Source organism: Oryctolagus cuniculus, chromosome 8 (genome assembly GCF_964237555.1).
Source record: "Oryctolagus cuniculus chromosome 8, mOryCun1.1, whole genome shotgun sequence".
Lineage (NCBI taxonomy): Eukaryota > Metazoa > Chordata > Mammalia > Lagomorpha > Leporidae > Oryctolagus > Oryctolagus cuniculus.
This window is the reverse complement of record NC_091439.1, coordinates 125,614,775-125,631,755: the sequence shown is the minus strand read 5'-3', so window position 1 is coordinate 125,631,755 and position 16,981 is coordinate 125,614,775. Positions and strand designations below refer to the sequence as shown.

Here is a 16,981-nt window from a genome sequence, read left to right as displayed (position 1 = left end):
GAGAAATACAGTAATTAGATTCACTTGGCAGAGTGGTTAAGAAACCTGCAGCACATATCAAAGTGCTTAGATTTGAGTTCAGCTCTCCTCCTAATTCCAACTCCTGCTAACACACACCCTGGGAGGTAGCAGGTGATGGGTCAGGAGCGTGGGCCCTCCCATCCACTTGGGAGATTTGGATTATACTGGGTCCCCAGCTCCCAGGCATTTGAGGAGTGAAACAAGGATGGGAAATTCTCTCGCTCTCTCGCTTTCTCTCTCCCCCAACCCCATGCTCTCTCTTAAATAAAGAAATAAAGAATTTTAAAATTTCCTTGGCTGTTTTATCAAGCCAATCTCTACACCTACTATCTGTGGGGGAGACTATAACCACAAACTCATACTCTGAACATTGTTATGAAATTTTTGCATCTTTGCCAATTTAAGAATGGAAAAATATTGTCAGTAGTGCTTTAATTATAATTTTGTGAGTGACTTTGAATATCTTTTCCTAGGTTTAAGGGCCAATTGCATTTCGTTTTTCATGAGCTGCTCATATCTTTTCCTTACTTTTCAGTTGTATATCTGGGTTTTTCTTACGAATTTGGTAGAAGACTTTATGTTGTGAATTTTGGGAGCAGTATTGTACTGAGGTTTGTTAAACAACTACTTTGGACTCTTGCATCTCATATCAGAGGGCTTGTTTGGGGTGCTGGCTACTCCACTTCTGAGCCATCTTCCTGCTAATGTGTGTCCTGGAAGACAGCAGATGATGACTCAAGTACTTGAATCCCTGAACGTACATGGGAGACTCAAACTGAACTTCAGGCTTCTGGCTTCAGCCTGGCCCAATCCTGGCTATTGTGGGCATTTGTGGAGGGGACCAGTGAATGCAAGAGATTCTCTCTCTCTCTCTCTCTCTCTCTCTCTCTCTCAAATTAAAAACAGTGTTTTCAAAAAATCTTCAACTCAAAACCTAAATTGACTGTTCCTATTTCTAATTTTGATGACTAAGATTTTTTTCTTTGTATTTCTTAACATCTCTTCTATTCTAATGACCCTTTAATCATTATTGTGTACTTGCCCAATTAGTTGTTGTGCATTTAGCCTTTTACTTCTCTTCTATTGTATTTTCTCTTTTTAGATCTCCCCTTATAACTCTTTCTAAATCTTAACCCACATTTCAACTTTATTAGAAAACACATGCTATTTTTCACTCAAAATCTCATGTACTACTTACTTGGAAGCAAAAGAAGACCACTCAATCTTGAGTTCAGTTTGGAATGATGTGATTTAAATATTTCAAATAATATGGTAGTTTCAGTCAACCTACATTATCTAATACGGTTGTAAAATTGAGTGTTTCTTTAGTTAATTCAATATAGACAATATCCAACACAAATAGACTAAACCATCTTATATACTTTTTTCAAACATAAACAATTCTTTTTCTATAATTTACTTTAGAATAGATATTCCTTTTGCATGAATTTCATTGCTCAACTTTGACTTAAAAATGTCGCCAACTGTAGAAAAACCAGAGATGAAGATGTGATTCCTCCTTTCAAGAGTGTGTAACAGATCAGGAGATCAAGTGTTTGTAAATAAGCACCCTCCCACCTCCAGACAACAAGGAAAACTAAGTTTAGCGCTTCTGTAAAGTCACTAACAAAGTGCCTTGTGAAGAGCAGGAAGTGCAAGATCATATTACAGAGAAGGGCACAGTGACATGAAAGGGTGTGTGGGTATAACGTGTGTTGTAGAAATTGTCAGCATGTTTATAACATGTTAAGTCATCCAGAGTGAACAGGAATTGTGTAACTGGGAATTTGGGGAAATCAAAGCTCGGAAGAACTTGTCTATGATCCAGTAGTACATAGTCTTAAAAACATAGAGATGAGCCAAGAATGGGTGACATATATAAAGCCAACAAGATTAAGTCTGTGTTTGAGAAAGACAAAGTGGCATTGAAATTTAGGAAGGAGCACAGAAGAATGATGTTATAAAATAACCAAATTGTAAACAAAAATACTATGAATGTGTGGGTGCTCTTAAATTTCAATATGTTTACAGCAACAAGTTAAAACCAGGCAAATTTCAAATCGCTGTAAGTATATTTATTTGAGTCATGTAGTAACTTATTAGTCATCTGCTATTGACCATGAAAAAATGAAGCTGACATAATGCAGCTACTTTTTATTAGTTACTATCTAACCTGCTTTCTTATTCCCGGTGTTTATAAGAATATCTAAAATTATGAAATTCACAGATCTTAAAGCAAAGAGAGAGTACAGCATAGTGATGACATTTCAGATATGAACGAAATACAAGGAAGGTGACAAACAGCATTAAAATAACCATGACATCTAAAGGGAACAACCATATGATCCAGTATTTTCACTTCTGAGTAGATATCTAAGGAGTTGAAAACAGGATTCTGATAGACACTTGCATAGCACAACCAGAATGTGGAAACAGCCCTAGATTGTCTATCAATGGAGAAATGGATAAGCAAAATTGCGGTATACATGACAGTGATTCAAAATACACCCTCATGACTACTTACTATGAGGAGGGTCCTCTGCTCCAAATGCCCACCTCCTAATATCATCACTTTGGGGATTAAGATTTCAATATACAAATTTTGGGGGTACACATTCAGTCCATTCATTTACCAATTTATCTTTATAACATTGTGCACACAACTGATGATTTTTAGAGAGCCTCATTGTGAGAACATCAGTGTTTTCTCTAAGACCACAAAACGATCTCAGGTGGTAGGTACATTTTAGAGGGAAATCTTAAATTAAAAACTGTATGTTATCATTCCTAAAGTGAACAAACCAAGCAGGTACCTCATAAAATGGAGATGGTCACTTCTTCAGATAGGTGCCCAGGCTTGGAAAATGAGCATACTTAAGACACCCCAGAATGCAACAATTGCATGTACACTCACTTCATGAAGTCTCATCGCTGCTATGACCTGATCCTCCAAAGCTCCAAACTCGTTGTATTCGACACTTCCCTACAAGTGAAGAAGGCTTTCTTTGTGTGGATGACTGATCGTGTGCCAGCTCCACTTTGTGGGATAGTAAGAAGAAAAGTTGTGGGCAAGCTGATTGTTGCTGACTTCATCAATATCCTGCACTGCTGCTATAAATCAACCTTGGTACAAATCTATGCGCTAGAAGAACCTAAGATAGAAACTTGGAGAGAAGTGTACCTACAAGATTCCTTCAAACCACTTGTCTGTATTTCTCCTAATGCCAGCTTGTTTGATGCTCTCTCTTCATTAATTCTAAACAAGACCCATAGACTGCCAGTTATTGGCCTGGAAATAGGCAACACCTTGTTTGACCTCATCTACAAGTGCATCCTCAAATTTATCTCTGACCTCCTCAAGCTGCAATTCATGTCCAAATCTCTGGAAGAGCTACAGAATAGCACATATACCAATGTTGCTATGGTCTACACAAACACCCCCATCTTTGTGGCTCTGGGCATCTGTGTCCAGTATTGAGTCTCAGCCCTGCCAGTGGTGGATGAGAAAGGGCTTGTGGGTCACATCTACTCCAGATTTGAAGTTAGCATTCTGGCAGCAGCAAAGATCTACAATAACCTAGATGAGTCTGTGACTAAAGCCCTGCAGCCTTGGTCACAGTACCGTGAGGCTGTCCTCAAGCGCTACCCATGTGAGATTCTGGAGACCATCATCAACAGACTGGCAGAAGCAGAGTTCACTGACTTGCAGTGGTGGACCAGATGTGACCAAGGGTATTGTATCAATACCTGACATCCTACAGGCCCTAGTACTCACAGGAGAGATGTCATACAGAGGATATGTCCATTCACTGCCTGGCACAAGCTCTGGGAATGAGATGAAGCCTTGGGAGAATTCTGACTGTTCAATGCTGAGCAGCCCCTTGCCCTTGTCCCTCGGGAGTGGTGGAGGCTCAGAGGGAAGGAGGATAATGAATGTTTGGCTGCCTTACCCTTATACATACCTGAGAAAAACTGTTGGCCTAGATGACTCAGCCCCTGTTCTCTTAGACATAGCCCCTTTCTGGGTGATCTGTGAACTCTGTCCCCATCTGGTAAACTTTGATCTCTAAGCGATCCCAGGACCTCACCCACCTTTGCCTCTGTCTCTGCCATGACTCTATCCTAAGATAATAGCACAACAGAATACTTTGTAGAGATATCCTTATTCATCCTATTTCGTGCTGTGTAGAGGGGGTTGAGTCCAGTTAGTGGCATTTCCCATCATGCAAGTGAGGATTGTGGACAGGAGGGCCCTGGGGTTCCTGTGATGTGTTCTTGTAAAGGGACTGGGTAGGCAGGAGAGGAGGGCAGGCTGGTTAGCCACAAAGTTATTGCTTTTCATGGCAAATCAGATTAACTAAGATTCTCTTCATGGCAGAAACAAACAAAACTATACATTACCAACTATATCTTATTACCAAATCAATTTGGATGTTTTAAAATCTGTGGGACATTTGGTAAAATTGGAAGAAGAGCATTAGTCACAGAATATTAATAATGTTAACACCTTAGTTTTAGTAATTGTAGCATGGTTTATAGAAGATATTACCTTTTGGAGAAACTGGTTGAAGTCCATACTTGTATGCCACAGTTCTGAAAGTCTGAAATTATTAATTTTTTGAATTAAAAAAAGTAAGTTTTAATTTCTCCATACATAACTGTAAACTTCTGAGTAAAGCATAGATTTCCCCTTTTGCAATCTCAAGCTTTGTGCAAGAAATATTGAGAAAGCACATAGTCTAGGACAGTAAACATAAAAGGGTAGTGATCTTGGTCACCCAATGCCTGAGCAAACAGCAGCGAATATGAGGAGTTTCCTACCCAGAGACTCAGCTGCCTTTTTGATGTGCACAGGAAGGCCAGGTACCAACAACCAAAATGATATACCTGGCAAGTTGTCAATTCATGACTTTTTCATAACAATGAAATTTTTATTTGCAAAAGTCAAATGAAATGAGGAACTTGGAGCCATGTGGAATATGCAGGAAGGTGGGAATTAGTGGCATTTTAATTTATTGTTAGTATGCAAGAAAGTTTACAAATTAATGCTTTCTTAGTCTTCCTAATAATAGAACATAAATAGATTTTTATGAATTTCTTCTTGGTACTTTCTTTCTGTGTGTCTGCGTGAGTTTATTACAAGTTCTCCCTGTGTTCAACAAAGCTGAGGTAACCCTTGACCTTTTGTTAGGTAAATAATATCCCCCTGGAGTCTTTTTAAAAACAAAGAGTGGCCATCAATTTCACAGTAGTCATTAGATAGTAACAAAGCATGAGCCTTATTTTAAAGATAAAGTTCCAAGATGTAGAGCCTTGTATGAAATATAACAAAAGGTTAAGTCAATAGGCTTCAAGTCAGTGACCAGAGGAAAATTCAACGAACTATTTTGTTGAAATGGTGCCAAACACCCAGGTGCTGTGAAGTAGATGGTTTTACAACATGTTGGGTTCTTTTTCTACCTTCCTAATACGTCAGTGAGTTGAATACAGGGCCAGCTCACGAGCTTGCAAACTTTGCAGTAGCATCACTCTTCCTTCTTAAGATGACCAAATATCTCTCAGTACCTATTACAATGTAAGCCCCCAATTAATGTTTAAACAAAAGTCTCTAAGACTGTTATAAACAGAGTAGAAGAGAGTCACTTCCCTCAATGTTCTCCAAATGCCAGCACTGAAACTGCTGTCTTTAGGCAGGGGATTAGCAGCTGTTTGAGAAGCTAAGCTACTCAAGAGAAAAGATCTACAGATTCTAACCTTTGGGCATCCAAAATGGAAAAGTCCTCTGGCCCTCCGGACGTGTGCTGATGGAAGTCCTTTACCTGCCTCCAGAACTTCCAATCAATATTTTAGAGCTTGGCCATGCAAAGATTGCTGGGTATTTAAAACAGGTCTCCCACAAGGATGAGAAAGATCACAAACAAGTTTTGAAGAACTAACGAAGAAAGTTTTTTGAAAGAAGAAACAACGACGGAGAAGAAAACTTCAATGAGACCATGAAACTATGATTGATATCCTTAGGGAGTTAAGACATTAGGAACAACAACAAAAAATGACTACAATAGAATTATCAGAGAATAAAACAAAATTTTTGAAAATTACAAATGAGTAATAGGAAAAAAAAAGTATGTGGAAACTTTGCCAGGTAAAGTTGAGGAAATAGCTAGAAAAAGGGACAAAAGGGGGAAAAAAGGGAAATAAGAAAGAAAAGTATTTCTAAAAATCTAAGATGCCCATATATGTCTTATAGAATGGTTAGAAAAAATCAAAATCTAAATAAAAATATGAAAGGAGGAAAGTATCAATAAGGCCATAGAAGGATATCTACAATAGATGAAGATGGCTGCTCTTCTTGAAAGGGCTATTATATTTGTATCTGACTGTGATAAGATGTTTACCTGAGTGAATTCTCAAGGAAGTGCAGATCAACAAAGATAGAAAAAAAAAATTATAGAGAGAATAAGTGTCACATTCAACAGATTTTAGAGATAATGATATCAGACTTTTCAATAGCATTGTTCAAAATTCTGGGGAGACAAGTTTTGAATTAGACTTCCAGGAAACTGACCAAAGCAATAGAAGGATACCAGGATGCAAGCTTGCAAACGTAATGCTGAGTAGAACTGGGAGCCTCTTGCCTCTTGTACAGCCTCTATCAGAAGTAACTGGAGGATATGTCGCATCACATCAGATGCAAGACTTGAAAGAAAAACAAAGAAATGCAGGAACAGTTGAGGTTCCAGCAGATGTGAAGGATGAGAAGTTCCCATTGGAGCAGGAGGAAGAGGGGTCCCAAAGCATTATCTCAGTAGGTACAAGAGCATGAACTTGTTTGTCCTGTGGTAAGAGACAGCCTGTTTGTGCATGGCTCACAGGACCCACTGTGCATCTCTTTTCGCAATGCCACATTCAGTGACATCACATGAATACCTTGTAACCTGAGGTTGTAGGAATGTTTTACACCGTGAAAAAATAGAAGAGTAGCTGTTTGTTGCCAAGGTTGTCCCCACTTGAGTTTCCCACATCCCATATCTCAGGGCTTGGATTTGAGTTCTGGCTCTGTTTCTGATTTCAGTTTCCTGCTAATGCACACCCAGGATGGCAGCAATGATGGCTCATGGAGCTGAGTCCCTGCCATCCACATGGGAGATCCAGATTGGGTTCTGGATCCTGGATTTGACCTGGCCTGTCTTCAAATGTTGTGGGAATCTGGGAAGTGAACCAGGGGATAGAAGACCTCTCTCTATAAAATAATAGACAGAATGTTACCCCAACCCCAGGAGAGTTGGTTGTTAAATATTTATCAGCTCACTTCTAAACTTAGCACGTTTGATATAAATTTGACACAATGGAAATTTATAATGAGTGATATTTTACAGAGTTAGGGAAAATTGTAGAAAATTTTCTCTATCAATTCAAAGAAAAATAAAGAGGGAAATAGAGGCCATAAACATCCTTAGGAACACATTATTTGATAAACATAATTTTGTGTATTATCTGGCTCAGATATGAGCAAAATTACACTAACCTACTAATGAAAGCAGTGGATATGGATGTAACCCAAATGTGTGTATAATTATATTGGAGGGAACAATAAAGGGATGGGTCTGTGTAAAGTAAGTGAAACCCTCTGCAATCATATTGCAAGTGGCAGCAGGCATGAGAATGCCCTTTCTCAGATATCCAACTGCAGGGGCATAAGTGGCCAAAGGGCCCATTGCACTGTGAAATCCATCACCACTCTCACACAGAGGCCATGCTTAGCTATGGGCCATCCTCAGCAAATGACTAGGAGCAAAAGGTACACTGTGGTAGGTCAGTCCCTGGGATACAGTGGCGGCCTCAGAAGGGAGACTGAGGCTTGAGGACTTATTAACAGCTTTGCAAATATTCCCTTAGAACTGCTCTGCAGCCCAAATTGATTCTACCCCACCCTCCTCCCTTCTCTGTCTCCTGTCCTTGGTGAGACGTCCTGCATGACAATCTGTCAGCTCGTACACTGTGTCCCCACTTGTGTCTCCATTTCTTCTCAAGGGGGCTTTTGTAGCTGGCTCTTGGAAGATCTGAGCTAACACAGAAGTCAGTTAAGATCTAAAATTGATTAATCAAAAGATGGCTGTATGTGTCAATTTTTCTAGAAATATGCATGTCAGCAACTGAACTCATAGCTAAGAAGGGTGAAAGAGGTGGAGGGAACATATCTTTTAAAATCTTCAATGCAACTTGGCTTTTTAATATTTTATATATACATCAATCAACTGTTTCAAAGCAAATTGTTTAAAAAGTGAAAGACCACTGCCTTAGAACTGAGGACTTCAGGTTAATGAGAAAAAACAATTTTCACCTAAACTTTATCATTTGTACTTCTGGCAGACAATGAGTCTGAACAATGACTCCTTTCATTTTCAGTGTATTAGTGGTGACAGCTGATTCATTAAACTCTTTGCAGACAGCTCCTCCCAGAGGCAGCAAAATGATCTGCAGTGTAAGCATCCAATCTGAGATGAAAAGCACTACTGACAAGGACTTTGAGTTGTTTCAGGGTGAAACAAACACATGGAAGCATAATACCTTAACATTTTTATTTCAGAGGAAGAGAGAGAATATTGATAGAGAATAGAGATAGGGATAGAGATAGGGATAGAGATAGAGAATATATATATAGAGAGAGAGAAAGAGAGAGAGAGAGAGAGAGAGAGAGAGATTTACCATCTGCTCATCTGCTGGTTTACTTCCCAAATGGCTGAAACAGGCAAAGTTGGTGAGGGATGGCAGAAACCAGGAGCCAGGAACACAATCCAGGTCTCCGCATGGGTGGCAGGAACCCCAATTACTCAGGCAATCATCATCGTGTTCCAGAGTTTGTGTTGGTCAGAAGCTGGAACCAAGTGCCAGGGCTGGGGCCGGGCAGATTAAGCTGGGGCCTGCAGGGCCAACATCCCATATGGGTTCTGGTTCGAGTCCTATTTGCTCCATTTCTGATCCAGCTGATGTGCCTGGGAAGGTATCAGAAGATGAACTAAGTCCCTGGGCCCCTGGCACCCATGTGGGAGATCCAGAGGAAGCTCTTGGCTTTGGCCTGGTCCAGCGCTTATTTTTGCAACTATTTGGGAAGTAAGCAATGGATGGAAGATCTCTCTCTCTCTCCCTCTCTCTGCCTCTCCTTCTCTCTGTAACTCTGCCTTTCAGATAAATAAATATTTTTTTAAAAAAATATCTGGAGCTAGAAGTTGAGCCCAGGTGTCCTTGTGTGGGACATGGATATCTTATTCACTAAGCTAAATGACTGCTCTCCCCCCAAAAATATTTTTAATACAGAGAGACAGAGAAGAATAGAGATCTCCTATCCACTATTTCGTTCCCCAAATGCTGGCAATAGCCAGGACTGGGCCAGGCCAAAACCAGGAGCCAGGAACTCAGTCCTTGTCTGCTACATGGGTGGGGTAGCAGGAACTATACAACTTGAACCATAACCTGCTGCCTCCCAGGGTATGCATTAGTACGCATCTGGGATTGAGAGTGGAGCCTTGACAAACCTAAGCACTCCCTAATGGGATGTGGGTGCTCCAAGTGGCCTTTTAACTGATGTGCCAAATGCTCACCCTATGGAAGAATAATATTTAAAGATACTGTGTTTTCTTCCCTCTTCTGCTCATTTCGGGTAGATAAGCCTTAAGTTTTACTTTGTCTTGGGATTTTTGAAAATGTTGTCATCAAAATTTATCTAAATACTCAAAAATTTCCCTAGAATATTTAAAAAATATCCAGGAGGTTCATTTACACCTTTAAAACAAATATTTGCGATTATAGGACAATTTACTGAGATATTTTACTTTATTCTCAAAAATAAAAAAACACCATCCACATAATTCATGGTACTTGAAGAATATTTTTCCATGTTGTGCTCAAATATTTATGAGAAAGCAGCCTAATTCTAAATTCTCTAATTTAAAGTTTAGTGTGACATTCTTGCGAAATTAATAGGCTGAAACATAGATTTACCACCAGTCCCTCTCACAACTCTTCTAAAATAGCAAGGAAGCAATCTTTAGAAGGTACAAAGTTGCAGGACATAGAAAAGAAAGATTACAGCAGAGTAAAGAAAGCAGATGGATGTTTGCTGAGCAACCTAGCTGAACAGAGAAAGCTGAAGTATAAACTCCCAAAGTGGGAAACCAAGAAGAATTAAACTGACCTGCTTTGTACATAAATTTTGAGAAAATAAAAGCAAAAAAGCAAACAAATATCGTAATATGCTCAAAGATAAAAGATGTGGAGCTGATATTATGGCCTAGTGTGTTAAGCTGCTGCTTGCAACGCCTACATATCGTATTGCAGAGTCTGGGGTCAAGTCCTGCCTCTGCTTCTGATCCAGCCTCCTGCTAATGTGCCTAGGGGGCAGCAAATGGAGGCTGAACTATTTAGGTTCCTGCCACGTACTTAGGAGACTCAGATGGAGTGCCTGGATCCTGGCTTTGGCCTGGTCAAGCCTTGGCTGTTGCGCATATTTAGAGAGTGAACTGGCACATCTCCATCCCCATCCCATCCCCATCTCCATCTCCAGTCTCTCTCTGTCAGTTTGCCTCTCAAGTAAATAAAGGGGCTGGCATTGTGGCACAGAGGGTTAAGCTGCTGCCTGCAACATCACCATTACAGTCTCTGCTGCTCCACTTCTGATCCAGCTCCCTGCTCATGCACCTGGGAAAGCAGCAGAAAACAGCTGGAGTGCTTGGGCCTCTGCCACCTATATGGGAGAACAAGATGGAGTTCCTGGGTCCCGGCTTTGGTCTGGCTCAGGCACAGCCATTGCGGCCATTTGGGGAATGAACCAGTGGATCAAAGGTTCATTTTCTCTCTCTCTCTCTCTCTCTCTCTCTCTCTCTCTTCCTGCAACTCTACTTTTCAGATAAATAATTTTTAAAATTTAAATATTTTTAAAAGGATAAAAGATACTATATATCCTTAAAACAAGAAATACTATATATTCCATATTCCATTTTGTAAATAAGTAGCATATAGAAAAATCAAAGAAGAAATATTGGATATTTAAACACATTATTATAGAAATTATAAATGCACCAAAAATTAAAAAAATGAAGTCAATGAAATCTTGCATCAAGTAAAACAGAGAGACCTGCAGTAAAACTGGAAGGCTATAAGAAAATAGGAAAACTGATGGTGTCCCTGTGAGTGGAAGAGAAATAGGGAGGGAATTAGAAAAGAACAATTACCCCAAAACACCCCTGTTCACCTAGCTGTGAGGTTGCTTATTCACTTTGTATTGGGTACTTACTGTGTGCCAGACCTGGTGCTAGGTGATAGAATTCAGCAGGAAACAACAATAGTGATTTCCTGGAGCTCTCTCGGCAACGAAGGCTGCAGAGCCCAGTGAGCGTCACATGCAATAAAGGAAAAAGGCTGGCAGTGCGGCACCTCATCAAGACAGCATCGAGGGTTTCCAGACACCATGATGATGGCAAGCACCTAAAATCTTCCAGAAAGAGAAGACTGTTCATAGACAAGATTGTGAGCACCAACGAAATTAGTGAACTTCTCATCACTCACTTTGGAAGCTAGAAGACAATGACTCAATCTTCATAGACCCTGGGGAAATAATTTTTTAATTAGAATGAAATTCCCAACCAATTAGTCAATGTAAGGGTAAAATATAATCATATACAGGTATTCGAGAATTTTTTAATCCTTTTTCAGGAAGCTTCTAGAAAAAGTTCTCTTCACAATGGGAGGTAACCTTCACAATGGGAGGTAGGATCAGGAGAAAAGGGAACCTAACACAAAGGGGTAAAGGAAATTTTAGGTCTGGAGTTGTTCCTCACCCCTAGAGAACAACCAGTCCCAACAGAAAGTCAGAGAGTGCCATGAAAGGAGAGAGTGTTTATAGAGGGAGCCAGACTGAAGGCTTGTCTACTGCATATGTGTCACTGCAGAAGAGGAGTGGGTATTTGACCTGCAAGTTAAGACCTCCAAGGTCCATGTTGGATGTACTTGGGTTTGATCCTTGACTCTAGGTCCTGATTACAGCTTTCTGATGATGCAGCTGCTGGGACAGGTTGGTGGTGGCCCACGTGACTGTGTCCCTACCACCCACATGGGAAACCTCGATTGAGTTCTCAGCTCCATGCTTCACTCCACACCATCCTCACCGTGGGGCATTTGGGGAGGTGACTCAGTGGATACAAGCTCTATCTGACCATCTCTGTGTGTCTGCCTCTTAAAAAAATACACTATTTTTTTAAAGGAAGAGACTTACCCTGCTATCATGAATCATGCATAGGGACGAACGCTGTGGCATGGTTAGCTAGGCCTCTGCCTGTCGCACAGGTTGGTGTGCAGCTGCTCTGTTTCCAGTCCAGCTTTCTGCTTATGGCCTGGGAAAGCAGAAAATGGCCCAGGTCCTTGGGCCCCTGCAGCCAGGTGTGAGGCCTGGAGGAAGCTCCTGGCTCCTGACTTTGGTTCAGCTCAGCTCTGGCTGTTGCATCCGTTTGGGGAGTGAACCAGTGTATGGAAGACCTTCTCTGTCTCTGTCTCTGTCTCTCTCTCTCTTTCTCAATTCTGCCTCTCAAATTTTAAAAAATCTTTTTCAAAAGAATCATAAATAAATAAACGGTGGGCAGACTAAAGGACTAAGCTAAGATAAAGGCTACTACTAATTCTTTTTTTAAAAAAAGATTTATTTTATTTTATTTGAAAAACAGAGTTACAGAGCGAGGTAGAGGTAGAGGCAGAGAGAGGTCTTCCATCCACTGGTTCACTCCCCAGATGGCCACAACGGCTGGAGCTGAGCCAGTAGCCAGGAGCTTCTTCCGGGTCTCCCATGTGGGTGCAGGGGCCCAAGCACTTGGGCCATCTTTTACTGCTTTCCCAGGCCATGGCAGAGAGCTGGATCGTAAGTGGAGCAGCCGGGACTCGAACCGGAGTTCATATGGGATGCCGGCGCTTCAGGCCAGGGTGTTAACCCACTGCACCACAGCAGTGGCCCCACTATTAATTCTTAAGGGAAAAGGAAATATATAGTCCACGAATAGTTCACTTGTGTATAATACTTAAGAATTGATAATAAGGTGAACTCTCTGGGCTTCAGTCAAAAGAACCATTTACCTATATTGGGAAATTGGAGGGTAAACCGTGTGTGTCACTGTCCTGGCCGAGACGGCCAGCACTGGCTACCACTGCCTACCTGATGATCACTACCCCAAGAAGGCGGTGGCCGGGTTTGGGCCCTTTGGCTAAAGGGCTGTGTCCAGGAGTCAGACGGAGTCTGAGCACAGGATGTCCACCCGCGTGCCAGTTTCTCACCAGATTCTCAAGGTCCAGGTGACTCGCCCACTATGCTTTCCGCGCTCTGCTTCAGTCCCAATCTGTCCCCAACTCCCAGGACAGCGGTACACTCCCTTGCCCCGGCTGCGCACTGAGCAGCTGCCCCCAAAGGTTCAGGCTTCTTCTGCCTTGTCTTCAGCGGCCGCCGCCGCGGCGTTTGACCACAAATCCCGGAGAACTGGCCTCCGAGGTCTCTGTGGACCGCGTGGGACCAGCTCGTCCTCGGTTCGGTCGCTGCGGCGCCCCTCCTCCCCCCAGCCCCCATGCGTCCGTTTGGAGCTCCCCGCAACCCTCAGGCCAGAGCCTTCCTTTGGGCGGCACAGCCCTTAGCGGAAAAGCGAGGACAAGGAGACTCGCAGGCCCATCCAGGGCCTGGAATGGGGACAAACGCTGACCGCTGTCACTAGGAGGAGGCTCGGGTCGGTGCGGTGGGGAAGGGTGACAGCTTTTGGGCTTTCCCTAGCTTCCCCACCACGCCAGGCCAGGGAGAGGTACAGAGGGGCAGCGGAGCCGCTGGGACCCTGGAGGACCCTGCCTACCTGCAGGGTGCGGCATCAGACAGCATTTTAGGGGAATGGAGGTTGGGGAAAACAGGAGGGCTGGAGGGACGCTGGAGGAAGGCGTGCGAGCCGGGATGTTGGAGAAACGTCTTTGTCGCGGGGACACTGGGGATCGGGGCGGGACACGAACGCACTTCGGTATTGGAACTTTGCTAGCAAGTTGGAGCGATACCAACGCATGAGTTTTTCTAGGGTGCCCCTTTAAAGTCGAGGTCTCCGCGCAGTAACAGGACCCAGCACCGACTCCAAAAGCAAAGGGCCTTGGAACATGGGTTGTTCAACGATGAACAGGCAGGAAATCAGTGAGGGAGGGTGTGCAGCCCCAGGACGTTCCGTTTCCAGCCCGGGTGCTCTGAAAATCCACTCCATAGCTGGTGGCTTTTCAAAGTGAGAGAAGGTCACGTCCACGTCCCGGCGACCGTTCAGCCACGCTGCCACACAGTCCTGGTCCCGCCGCTGCCACGGCTCCCGCCCCACTCCATCGCGCGTCTCTTGCGGGGTCGCTGCCTCAGGTATCCCCGGTCGGTCTTTGTTTGGTGCGTCCCTCCGGGGCGCAGATTCCTCTCTGGAGGTCCCTTTCGGCGAAGCTGCCCATATGCGGGGCCAGCCTTCTGTCTTCTGGGCTCCCAATGGTGGCGGGCGGGGCTGGGCCCGCTGCCCCGCGCCCTTCCTGGCATCCGACCCAGAAGGCTCCCGAATATTCTGATTCCCAGGCGGCCGCGAACGCGAAGCGCGAGCTCTCAGAAGCCAAGTGGTCTGGGCTGAAAGGAGGCCAGGCAGCTGCTGGGTGGGCTGCGTGCCAAGCTGGCTCCTGGGGGGTGCAGCAAGGGAAAAATGGGCATGTTCGCCGCGTCCCCCTCTACGGAGAGTCACTCTGGGCAGGCGCCGCGGCTCACTAGGCTAATCCTCCGCCTTGCGGCGCCGGCACCCCGGGTTCTAGTCCCGGTCAGGGCGCCGGATTCTGTCCTGGTTGCCCCTCTTCCAGGCCAGCTCTCTGCTGTGGCCAGGGAGTGCAGTGGAGGATGGCCCAGGTGCTTGGGCCCTGCACCCCATGGGAGACCAGGAGAAGCACCTGGCTCCTGCCATCGGATCAGCGCGGTGCGCCGGCCGCAGCGGCCATTGGAGGGTGGACCAACAGCAAAAGGAAGACCTTTCTCTCTGTCTCTCTCTCACTGTCCACTCTGCCTGCCAAAAAAAAAAAAAAAAAAAGAGAGAGAGAGAGAGAGAGAGACACTCTGTGGATGCCATACATTTACGAAGTCTGAGGATACCAGGCGATGATGAGCCTGTGACGTTCCGGAAATTCATGCATTGCTGTGTAAATTACCGCAGTCCCTTAAAGATATTAAATTGTTGTCCGTGAGGATTTTGTATATGTGTAAGCGTACTTCATACAGACGCAGGGAGAGCCCGCCACCTTTGCGTTGGAAAACGCATGCTGCTGGTTTGACAGCCGAGAGGAAGGGGTCAGGAACCCCTCACAAGCGCGCCGAGGGGCGGGGCTTGCCGCAGCGGCGGGGAAGAGGACCGTTGGGCCGCCGGCCTCCCAGGGCCTCCTCTCCAGCTGCGGGGCCCCTTCTGACTGCAGCGTCCTGCTCCTGCTCACCCTGGGAAGCAGCAGGTGACAGCCAGCGGTGATGCGGTGAAAAACGCGAGTAAGGAGACGCCCTTGCGCTGTTGCACGGGGCCCCACAGGCGCAGGCCTTTCGCGTTTCTCCCCTCGGGCTCCGGCAGTCGCCTTAGGCAGGCAGCCTGCAGCGTTGCGGTGGAAGGAGCAGGGGTTTCCTGTGATGTCTAAGCAGGTTAACTCGGCCGCTTGAAATAGGTCCGCAATGTCCCACGGATGTCCGGCGTGTCTTTCAGCGAACTGAAAACAGTTTGAGGTGCTGGGAATTCCAAGCGCCCAGTTGACTCCTGCTCGGATTGTGATATTTAGCCCCGATTCGCTTTCCCGGCTGCTTCCTACATCACTACACATGCCCTTCAGTATACCATGCACTTCCTTACCCCTGTGCCTTTTGTGATGCTGTGCAAACTCAATCTCCACTTCCCCCCTAAATCTCTTTGCAAAGAAATCTCATATTCACCCCTGCAAGGCCTTCCGTGAATATCCCCCCCCCCACCGTGGGAAATTATCCCCATGTTCATATCTCTGAGCAAACTTATCTTTATTTCCAATTTAGTTTTCATCATATGCCTTAGTAAATACTTCTGGTCCCTGATGTCATCCATGAGTCCCTCTATGGCAGACTCCGCCTTGTTCATAATTGTGTCTTCCTGGCACACTGGGCAGTTCTTCATTGATTAATGACATTCAGGAAACGTTTGTGACTGTAAACAAGAAATTTTAGTGCAGAAAATGTGAGATGCTCCTAGAGTAAGAAGTTTTGAGAATTATCAGAACATTTGTTAACTGCACAATTGGGATCTCCTTGGGGTAGAGATATGTATATTTTTCAAGGGGCAGATTTCCTGGAATTTGCTATGACATTTTCAAAGTGGTTGATATCAGTTTCTACTGCTAGTGGCAGTGTATGAGACTTGGAGTTGCTTCATATTTGCACTAACATGTCTAAATGTGTATAGCTTGATTTGGTGTGTGGGTGATGTTTCTAAGTATCAACTGATTTCTGTCCTTCACTGGAGCATTTCATCCATTTTAGTTTCTTTGTGAGGAAAGAGATCTTTCACTCCCTAAGTGACCTCAACAGCCTGGGCTGGGCCAGGCATAAACCAGGGTCCCAGAACTCCATCTGGGTCTCCCACAAAAGTGGAAAGGGCCCAAGGACTTGAGCCATCATCCACTGCCCTTGCCCTGTCCCCAGGATGCATCAGCAGGAAGCTGGATCAGAGGCAGAGTAGCATAAAGTTTCAATAGGCACTCAGACATGGGATGTGTCTGTCTCAAGTGGTTACTTAACCTGCTGCAGCACCACCCCACCACTCTGCTCTACTAATAGTCATATTTGCACAGTATATATAAAAATATTCCAAAGATTTCTCTAGTACTACCTTAGCACCATGGCCCAAGTGTTGAAATGTGGAATTTCATCACTGTTCATTTG

General features: G+C 44.2%; 1 pseudogene; it reads left to right on the top strand.

Moving 5' to 3' along the window:
• The first annotated feature begins 2,842 nt into the window (after window positions 1-2,842).
• On the top strand, window positions 2,843-4,091 carry LOC127490053 (5'-AMP-activated protein kinase subunit gamma-1 pseudogene; annotated as a pseudogene).
• Window positions 4,092-16,981: the final 12,890 nt, after the last annotated feature.